The following is a 10393-nucleotide window of genomic DNA, read 5'->3' as shown; positions in this document are numbered from 1 at the left end:
TAGTGTCATAAATCAGGCCAAGATAAATAAATAGTGTGTTTCCTATTCCAGCCTAAAAAAAAAATAGGGTAGGTAGCCAGGGAAAACATTTGATTTTATTTTAACATTTTATTGTTTACAATTCAACTTTGACAATATGACATTTTATATCAGGATTAAGGCATATTGTGTACATGTAAAACTATTTTAAGAAATGCATATTACATTGACTTAGTTATGCAAAAGCTACCTGGACATTTTTTTCTTAATTTGGAAATGCTTGTCCTTTCGTTATTAAAACCTGGAAGGCATCAATAGCCTTTTTGGTCGCCGATTCAGCTGCCACTAACAACCCTGCATCTAATGTAGGGTCAACATCCGGTTCACAAATAAACTCTACATATTTTATTTGAAATTTGGCTAAATCACCAACAGAAATACTGCCCTGAACTTCATATGGCTCCGTGTTTTTGTAATGCGATTTGTTTGGCCAACATAATATTGTAGTTTTGCAGTGTTTTGGTCCTTCAAGATGCATCTCAAAAATACTAAACAATGATTCATTGTTTTTTCAGTTTTTTCCCTCTTGATGTTTGCTTTTTCCTATCGTAATTGCCAGTAATATGCTTGGCAAGGCAAGCACGCTGCCATTTTCCCCTGGAGAAATTGCTGTCAGAGCATTTCTTATTAATGCATATAGGATATGTATTTTCTCAAACACGGAAATGATCGAGATTAGGATTTCTAATAGTGAAACCGGAATTGTTTACTTCCAGGAAGTATATCGGTAGATAAATTTTTCAGGGTCAGCTCATATATTTTAGGGTCGGTCGGGGAACTGGAAACGCACAATTTATTTATCTAGGCCTCATGTGACAGGCAACAAAATTAATGGGAAATACTCGCTAAATGCGAGTTAAAAATTGTAATTACGAGTGAAAAATCACAAGTGATCGCAACTTTTTCCGAGTGAAAAAAAAAAGATCTTTTTCCAGATTTCTTTGGTTTGTACTTTGAAGTTTACAATAATTTTGGCTTGTGCATAGAAACGCTTTACAGAATGAATATACAAGTATTGAAAAAGTAAACGTGGATCGAATAAATAACTAAGGCCAAGGTCATGTCAGTCAGTGATGTCGAAGATGGCTTACTTCATACACACTTCGGGCGTCTTAGAGACGTCTGATTTCAATAGCAAGCATGTTCATCTCGTCTGTGTTTACATGAAACAACACATGAAAGTGTTAGTGTCATTGCTTCACGCGGTGTCCTTCTGTAGTCTATAGTCAAATACTTAAGAGTCCGCGGTTTTTTTTTCAACTAGAATTTTTTAGATGAAATTTCCACAAGTTTTGAACATATAGTTTGAATTGTCGCAAACATTCTTCAAGATTGAAAACCACATGATGTTGTAAATAGGTGGTAGATCTCTGGACAGCGAGTTCGGCGTACAAGTGTACCCTATGACCCTCATCATGCCCCAATGGTACATGCATGTTGTCTGATAATTCATTAAATTTCAAATGAAAGAATTCTCAATATTATTTTTATTATTGCACTTTTTAAAGAAGACTTTAAAAGATTCTCCCTATATTTTGATATAGAATAGATACATGCTTGTTTTCTTCAATTCCTGTAATATAGAATAGATACATGCTTGTTTTCTTAAATTCCTGTAAAACAGCAATCGATTGAAAAATGCTAGTAAAAGCTCAATTTTGCTAGTTCGAAAATAATCCACTAGCTAAAATTTGCTAGTAGTGAAAAAGTTAATTTCGATCCCTGTGACATGTGATGAAACAATTTGCAAATAGCCATTATATGATATTGTTGCAACATTTTATATTGCTTATCAAGCACTTATAACCCTACATGGAACATGGATCCACAATGTTAAAAAAAATATTTATAGCTTGCAAAAATTTCTTGACTCATAAATGGACATCAGTCTCACTACAATGCTAATCTTGATGTAGAGCAGAAAGGCCTCTACCAAACTGATCCCTGGGGTAGGATATCTGATCCCAGGGTGGGGCCAAACTTAGTATATAGTGTTTATGTGTAAAACATTTAAATAAATTTCTTCTTTAACGCTATTGATAGTACTAAATTGAAACTAAATTGATCTTTAGAAAGAGTAGGTAGTCCTTTACCAAAAATTGTAAATTTGATGATCCCAGGGGTAGGTGTTTTGGTATTAGGATGTGGCCAAAATGGTCATTTATTAAATGTGTGAACAATAGACATTTTTAGCTCACCTGAGCCAAAGGCTCAAGTGAGCTTTTCTGATCAAAATTTGTCTGTTGGCATCGTTGTAAACTTTTCACATTTTCATCCTCTTCTCCAGAACCAGTGGGTCAATTTCAACCAAACCTGGCCAAAAGCATCCTTTGGTGAAGGGCTTTCAAGTTTATTCAAATGAAGGGCTATACCCCCTTCAAAGGGGAGATAATCACAAAAATGCAAAATTAGACTAGGGTCATTTAAAAATCTTATGAACCACTGGGCCAGAGAAGCTGACATTTACATCAAAGCTTCCTGACATAGTGCAGATTCAAGTATATTCAAATCATGGCCCCCGGAGGTAGAATGGGGCCACAATAGGGGGATCAAAGTTTTACATAGAAATATGTAGAGAAAATCTTTAAAAATCTTCTTCTCAAGAACCAATGAGCCAGAAGAGCTGTGATTTACATAAAAGCTTCCTGACAAAGTGCAGATTCAAGTTTGTTCAAATCATGGCCCCCGGGGGTAGGATGGGACCACAATAGGGGATCAAAGTTTTACATAGAAATATATAGAGAAAATCTTTAAAAATCTTCTTCTCCACAATCAATGAGCCAGAAGAGCCGAAATTTACATGAAATCTTCCTGAAATAGTGCAGATTCAAGTTTGTATAAATCATGGCCCCCGGGGTAGGTTGGGGCCACAATAGGGGATCAAAGTTTTACATGAAAATAAATAGAGAAAATCTTTAAAAAATCATCTTCTCAAGAACCAATGAGCCAGAAGAGCTGAGATTTACATGAAAGCTTCCTGACATAGTGTAGATTCAAGTTTGCAAAAATCATGGCCTCCAGGGTTAGGTTGGGGCCACAATACGGACTAAGGTTTTATATGCAAATATATATGGAAAGTCTTCAGATATGTGCCAAGGTAACTCAGGCGAGCGATGTGGCCCTAAGGCCTCTTGTTAATGTTTAAAATACTTAACTGGGGTATTTCTAATGGTCAGCAAAAATTTGAATGTCGGTTGTCAAGGTACATGGGAGATACAGAGCTCACAATTCTTATTTATGTAAACAATAAAAAATTGTAAATTTTCTATTTATTCTTTATATTTATATTTATTCTTTATATATATTCCCACATTTATGTAGCAATATTCCATTATCACCTGCATATGGTGTTTATATATCTCAACTGATTCGATATGCAAGAGCTTGTTCTGGGTATAGTCAGTTTTTAAATCGAGGTAAGCTACTGACAAACAAGTTGATGGTACAGGGATTTCAACAGTCTCGATTGAAGTCAGCATTTCGCAAATTCTATGGTTGTTATAACGATCTAGTTCGTCAATACAACCTCGCATTGGGTCAAATGCTGTCTGACGTGTTTCATACCGATTGTTAAGCCGTTCTTGGCACACTGATTTTGACTGCGGATAACTCCGTTTACCTGATCAGGATATGGGGCTCACGGCGGGTGTGACCGGTCAACAGGGGATGCTTACTCCTCCTAGGCACCTGATCCCACCTCTGGTGTGTCCAGGGGTCCGTGTTTGTTAAACTATCTATTTTGTATTGTTTGTAGGAGTTATGAGATTGATCACTGTTCGTTATCTTCACCTTGCATGACACTGTCAACTGAGGACTGAAATATGCTGTGCGCCCTCTGTAGTCAGGGGGAAATAACTCTCTTAGCATTGTGAAAAACGTAGGCCAATTATTTAGAATAAAGTGGTGTTAAAAGTCAATGTACTGGTACTCTGAATGTGTAGTACATCATTCGTATGCAACAGGTTTGTTTTTAAGGAGGTACTCTACATCATCATAATGGCTGACTTTCTTTAAAAAATGAATGAAAATATAAATATCAGCAATATTTGTCTATTCATTTCAAATATCATTCCTTGCTCGTGCAGTAGGTTAGCATGTCGACTGCTGAACTGTAGATCTTGTGTTCAAATCCAGCAGGGGTTTTAATTTTTTTTCAAATTTGTTCCTACTAAAACTGCATTTTTTACTAAATAAAGTAAATTTGAAAGTTTTCAATTTTAAAATATTATTGTACATGCATATCCCCTACTTTTCATGCATATTAAATTTCTCTGGTGTAGCATTCCTCCTTAAACTTAATAAAATTTGATTTAAAAGATAATTTCTTGCTTTATTTTTCTTTGCTGAATTATGTCTGATCATCTCAAGTTAATGACATGTGGGATATATGGAGTTATGAATGTATTAAATGAAGCAAATATGTATATGGAGTTATATTAAATGAAGCAAACATATGGGATATATGGAGGTAAAATGTATTAAATGAAGCAAACAGTATCCAATTTTGGCAGGTATACCTTTCTAAAAATCATAATGGTTTTTTTTTTATTCTGTAAAGGATTTTAAAGAAAGGTTAAAAAAAAAAAAAGCAACCCCAAAAAAAACAACCAAATACACACAGAAAATATTTTTACATACACTGTTTTTAGCAAAAGAAACAAATATATAAAACGTAGAAAATATTTCTTAACCCTTTATTTACGGTGACCCAGATTTGATGTGAACTACATCGAAACAGTACGTTGCAGGATGACAAAGTTCCGAGTTTTTAGCTCACCTGAGCTGAAAGCTCAAGTGAGCTTTTCTGATCACCCGTAGTCCTTCCGTCTGTCTGTCCGTCTGTAAACTTTCAACATTTTTGACTTCTCAAATACCACTGGACCAATTTCAACCAAAGTTGGCACAAAGCATCCTTATGTAAAGGGAATTCTAAATTGTTAAAATAAAGGGCCAGGCCACCTTCCAAGGGGAGATAATCAAGAAAAGGTAAAAATAGAGTAGGGTCATTAAAAAATCTCAAGAACCACTTGACCAGAAAAGATGAAATTTATAGATAAGCTTTATTAGGTAGTGCAAATTCTAAATTGTTCAAATCATGGCCCCTGGGGGTAAGATGGGGCCACAAGGGGGGATCAAAGTTTTACCTACAAATATATAGGGAAAACCTTTAAAAATCTTCTTCTTAAGGACCACTGAGCCAGAAAAGCTGATATTTACATAAAGCTTTCTGACATAGTGTAAATTCATGTATGTTCAAATCATGGCCCCCGGGGGTAGGATGGGGCCACAATAGGGGATCAAAGTTTTACATACAAATATGGGAAAAATCTTTAAAAATCTTCTTTTCAAGAACCATTGGGCCAAAGAAGTTGACATTTACATGAAAGCTTTCTGACATTGTGTAGATTCAAGTTTGCAAAAATCATGGCCTCCAGGGGTAGGTTGGGGCCACAATACAGACTAAGGATTTACATGCACATATATATGGAAAGTCTTCAGATATGGGCCAAGGTAACTCAGGTGATCGATGTGGCCCATGGGCCTCTTGTTATAATTGTAGTCATCAAACCCAGATGTGATATATGCTACACATTTGTTGGTTGGTTGTATATTGTTTAACGTCCCACTTGAGAATTTTTTACTCATATGAAGACGACCTACAATTAACTGTTTGTGAATGGAATTTAATAATATATACAATTCTGAATAAGATTATTTTATCCCAGATAAAAACTACATGAATCAACTGTTTGAACAATGAAACATCAAACTAATTTGATAATGGTGAACATGGTGACTTGGTACCGATATTTTAGGTCACAGTTCAAGGTCAGACAACATCAAATGTACATTCTCGCGAATATTACATCCATCAATTCATATTCAAGCACTCTCAGAATGCTTGTTTTTATGGCTCAACAAAATTTCATGTATCACCAGTCTGACTAGAGCCAGCCTCTACTAATTCACTTCGTTGTGAATTGTTAGGGTCTGGCATTAGTCAGACTGATGTAACACTGTAGTAAATATGAACATATTGTGTAAATGTGCATATCCACATGCAATTTCTCTGAGAGTTATGCCCCTTTTAAATAGAGAAGTTTGGCCAAAATGTACTATAATTTTAATGCAACTTGCATGAAACCAAATAGTATGTCATGAATTTTAATGACAAAGAGAAACTGTGTTTTAATCTCGTTCTATTCAGTGCAACTTAATACGCATATTTGCAGAAAATTCTGATTTATGCATAGCATTGCCATTCATCGTGTGCAGCATTGTCATTTATTGTGGAGGCATGGGGTGTATGTGAGCTTGCTCAGGTTTTGTTTTACACTGTCTAATTATTGATAATGGGATCGGTATTTTGTTTATTGCTGTTCAGTATTTTAAAATAGATGTAGAATGTAATCGTGATGGTATTTGTAGTTGATTGCTTTCAACAATTAACATGTCTACATATGTGTTAACAATAAATTGTTTATGGTGATATGCCCAGACTGAATTGAAGAAATATGAAACAAAATTTAGAAAATTCCTGTTAGCAGTATTTCCTGTTTATGGACAGCATGCAACCAACATATCCTCCATCAGAATTTGGAAATATTTCTGACAAAGTAAGAATATTTGCGGCGAAATTGCCAGTAAGTTACTTTCATACTAGCAAATTGTTCCATTTCTAATACATACAAAATAACTATAATTAGATTTAGATCTTCCCATATCTATGACTGAGATATTCCATTTAATTGCAAAAAAGTATTAATCAAACAATTGTATTGATCATATCTTTATACATACTAGGCTGTCTCCATAACATGAAAACAGCTAGCTAACCAATTTTATGATCTTTATTGAGTTTTTGTTTGATTGATTGATTGTATGCTTGGTGAAAAGCTACAATAAATACATAAAGAAAAAGTAAATATGGTGTACAATGCACAGAAATATTCAAGTTATGAAAATCTAAAAAGTATCTAATTTGCAATAAATTTGACACAAAAGATAAGCATACATATGTTAACTTAATTTCATATAGATAGGGTTTACAAATATTTAGCAAACATATGCAAAAGAAATAAAATAACACCCCCCCCCCTGAATTCCCACAAAAATAAACTATACTTCACACTCACAATAGAGGATCAAAGTTTTACATAGAAATATATAGGAAAAATCTTTTTAAAAAAATTCTCAAGAACCAATGAGCCAGAAGAGCTGAAATTTATATGAAAGTTTCCTGACATAGTGAAGATTCAAATTTGTTCAAATCATGGCCCCTGTGGGTATAAGATTGCAGGGCCACAACAGGGGATCAAAGTTTTACATAAAAATATATAGGGAAAATCTTTAAAAATCATCTTCTCAAGAGCCAATCAGCCAGAAGAGCTAAGATTTACATGAAAGCTTCCTTACATAGTGCAGATTGAAGTTTGTTCAAAGCATTTTTTACTAAATAAAGTAAATTTGAAAGTTTTCAATTTTAAAATATTATTGTACATGCATATCCCCTACTTGTCATGCATATTAAATTTCTCTGGTGTAGCATTCCTCCTTAAACTTAATAAAATTTGATTTAAAAGATAATTTCTTGCTTTATTTTTCTTTTCTGAATTATGTCTGATCATCTCAAGTTAATGACATGTGGGATATATGGAGTTATGAATGTATTAAATGAAGCAAATATGTATATGGAGTTATATTAATTGAAGCAAACATATGGGATATATGGAGGTAAAATGTATTAAATGAAGCAAACAGCATCCAATTTTGGCAGGTATACTTTTCTTAAAATCATAATGGTTTTTTTTATTCTGTAAAGGATTTTAAAGAAAGCTTAAAAAAAAAAAGCAACCCAAAAAAACAACCAAAATACACACAGAAAATATTTTTACATACACTGTTTTCAGCAAAAGAAACAAATATATAAAACGTAGAAAATATTTCTTAACCCTTTATTTACGGTGACCCAGATTTGATGTGAACTACATCGAAACAGTACGTTGCAGGATGACAAAGTTCCGAGTTTTTAGCTCACCTGAGCTGAAAGCTCAAGTGAGCTTTTCTGATCACCCGTAGTCCTTCCGTCTGTCTGTCCGTCTGTAAACTTTCAACATTTTTGACTTCTCAAATACCACTGGACCAATTTCAACCAAAGTTGGCACAAAGCATCCTTATGTAAAGGGAATTCTAAATTGTTAAAATAAAGGGCCAGGCCACCTTCCAAGGGGAGATAATCAAGAAAAGGTAAAAATAGAGTAGGGTCATTAAAAAATCTTCTTCTCAAGAACCACTTGGCCAGAAAAGATGAAATTTATAGATAAGCTTTTTTAGGTAGTGCAAATTCTAAATTGTTCAAATCATGGCCCCCTGGGGGTAGGATGGGGCCACAAGGGGGGATCAAAGTTTTACATACAAATATATAGGGAAAACCTTGAAAAATCTTCTTCTCAAGGACCACTGAGCCAGAAAAGCTGATATTTACATAAAGCTTTCTGACATAGTGTAAATTCATGTATGTTCAAATCATAGCCCCCGGGGGTAGGATGGGGCCACAATAGGGGATCAAAGTTTTACATACAAATATAGGAAAAATCTTTAAAAATCTTCTTTTCAAGAACCATTGGGCCAAAGAAGTTGACATTTACATGAAAGCTTTCTGACATTGTGTAGATTCAAGTTTGCAAAAATCATGGCCTCCAGGGGTAGGTTGGGGCCACAATACAGACTAAGGATTTACATGCAAATATATATGGAAAGTCTTCAGATATGGGCCAAGGTAACTCAGGTGATCGATGTGGCCCATGGGCCTCTTGTTATAATTGTAGTCATCAAACCCAGATGTGATATATACTACACATTTGTTGGTTGGTTGTATATTGTTTAACGTCCCACTTTAGAATTCTTACTCATATGAAGATGACCTACAATTAACTGTTTGTGAATGAAATTTAATAATTTATATATATATACTTTTGACTAAGAGTATTTTATCCCAGATAAAAACTACATGAATCAACTGTATGAACAAGGAAACATCAAACTAATTCAATATTGGTGAACATGGTGACTTGGTACCGATATTTTAGGTCACAGTTCATATAATCAAAGGTCAAACAACATCAAATGTACATTGTCGCAAATATTATCAATTAATGCTTATGCAAGCACTCTCAGAATGCTTGTTTTTATGGCTCAACAAAATTTTATGTATCACCAGTCTGACTAGAGCCAGCCTCTACTAGTTCACTTCGTTGTGAATTGTTAGGGTCTGGCATTAGTCAGACTGATGTAACACTGTAGTTAATATGAACATATTGTCTAAATGTGCATATTCACATGCAATTTCTCTGAGAGTTATGCCCCTTTTAAACAGAGAAGTTTGGCCAAAATGTACTATAATTTTAATGCAACGTGCATGAAACCAAATAGTACGTCATGAATTTTAATGACAAAGAGAAACTGTGTTTTAATCTCGTTCTATTCAGTGCAACTTAATACACATATTTGCAGAAAATTCTGATTTATGCATAGCATTTCCATTCACCGTGTGCAGCATTGTCATTTATTGTGGGGACATGGGGTGTGTGTGAGCTTGCTCAGGTTTTGTTTTACACTATCTAATTATTGATAATGGGATCGGTATTTTGTTTATTGCTGTTCAGTATTTTAAAATAGATGTAGAATGTAATCGTGATGGTATTTGTAGTTGATTGCTTTCAACAATTAACATGTCTACATATGTGTTAACAATAAATTGTTTATGGTGATATGCCCAGACTGAATTGAAGAAATATGAAACAAAATTTAGAAAATTCCTGTTAGCGGTATTCATGTGTCCATTTCCTGTTTATGGACAGCATGCAACCAACATATCCTCCATCAGAATTTGGGAATATTTCTGACAAAGTAAGAATAATTGCGGCGAAATTGCCAGTAAGTTACTTTCATACTAGCAAATTGTTCCATTTCTAATACATACAAAATAACTATAATTAGATTTAGATCTTCCCATATCTATGACTGAGATAATCCATTTAATTGCAAAAAAGTATAATCAAACAATTGTATTGATCATATCTTTATACATACTAGGCTGTCTCCATAACATGACAACAGCTAGATAACCAATTTTATGATCTTTATTGATTATTTGTTTGATTGATTGATTGTATGCTTGGTGAAACACTACAATAAATATATAAAGAAAAAGTAAATATGGTGTACAATGCACAGAAATATCAAAGTTATAAAAATCTAAAAAGTATCTAATTTGCAATAAATTTGACACAAAAGATAAGCATACATATGTTAACTTAATTTCATATAGATAGGGTTTACAAATATTTAGCAA

At 34.0% G+C, this 10393-nt stretch overlaps 1 protein-coding gene across 1 annotated transcript in view; it reads left to right on the top strand.

Annotated features, from left to right (window-relative positions):
- The window catches only part of LOC125663608 (RNA-binding protein NOB1-like), a 40426-nt gene that overhangs the window by 8935 nt on the left and 21098 nt on the right, over positions 1-10393 (top strand). The gene's annotated exons all lie outside the window — the stretch shown is intronic.

This window comes from Ostrea edulis, chromosome 1, assembly GCF_947568905.1.
Source record: "Ostrea edulis chromosome 1, xbOstEdul1.1, whole genome shotgun sequence".
NCBI lineage: Eukaryota > Metazoa > Mollusca > Bivalvia > Ostreida > Ostreidae > Ostrea > Ostrea edulis.
The sequence above is the reverse complement of the archived record's forward strand: the minus strand, read 5'-3'. Positions and strand labels throughout refer to the sequence as shown.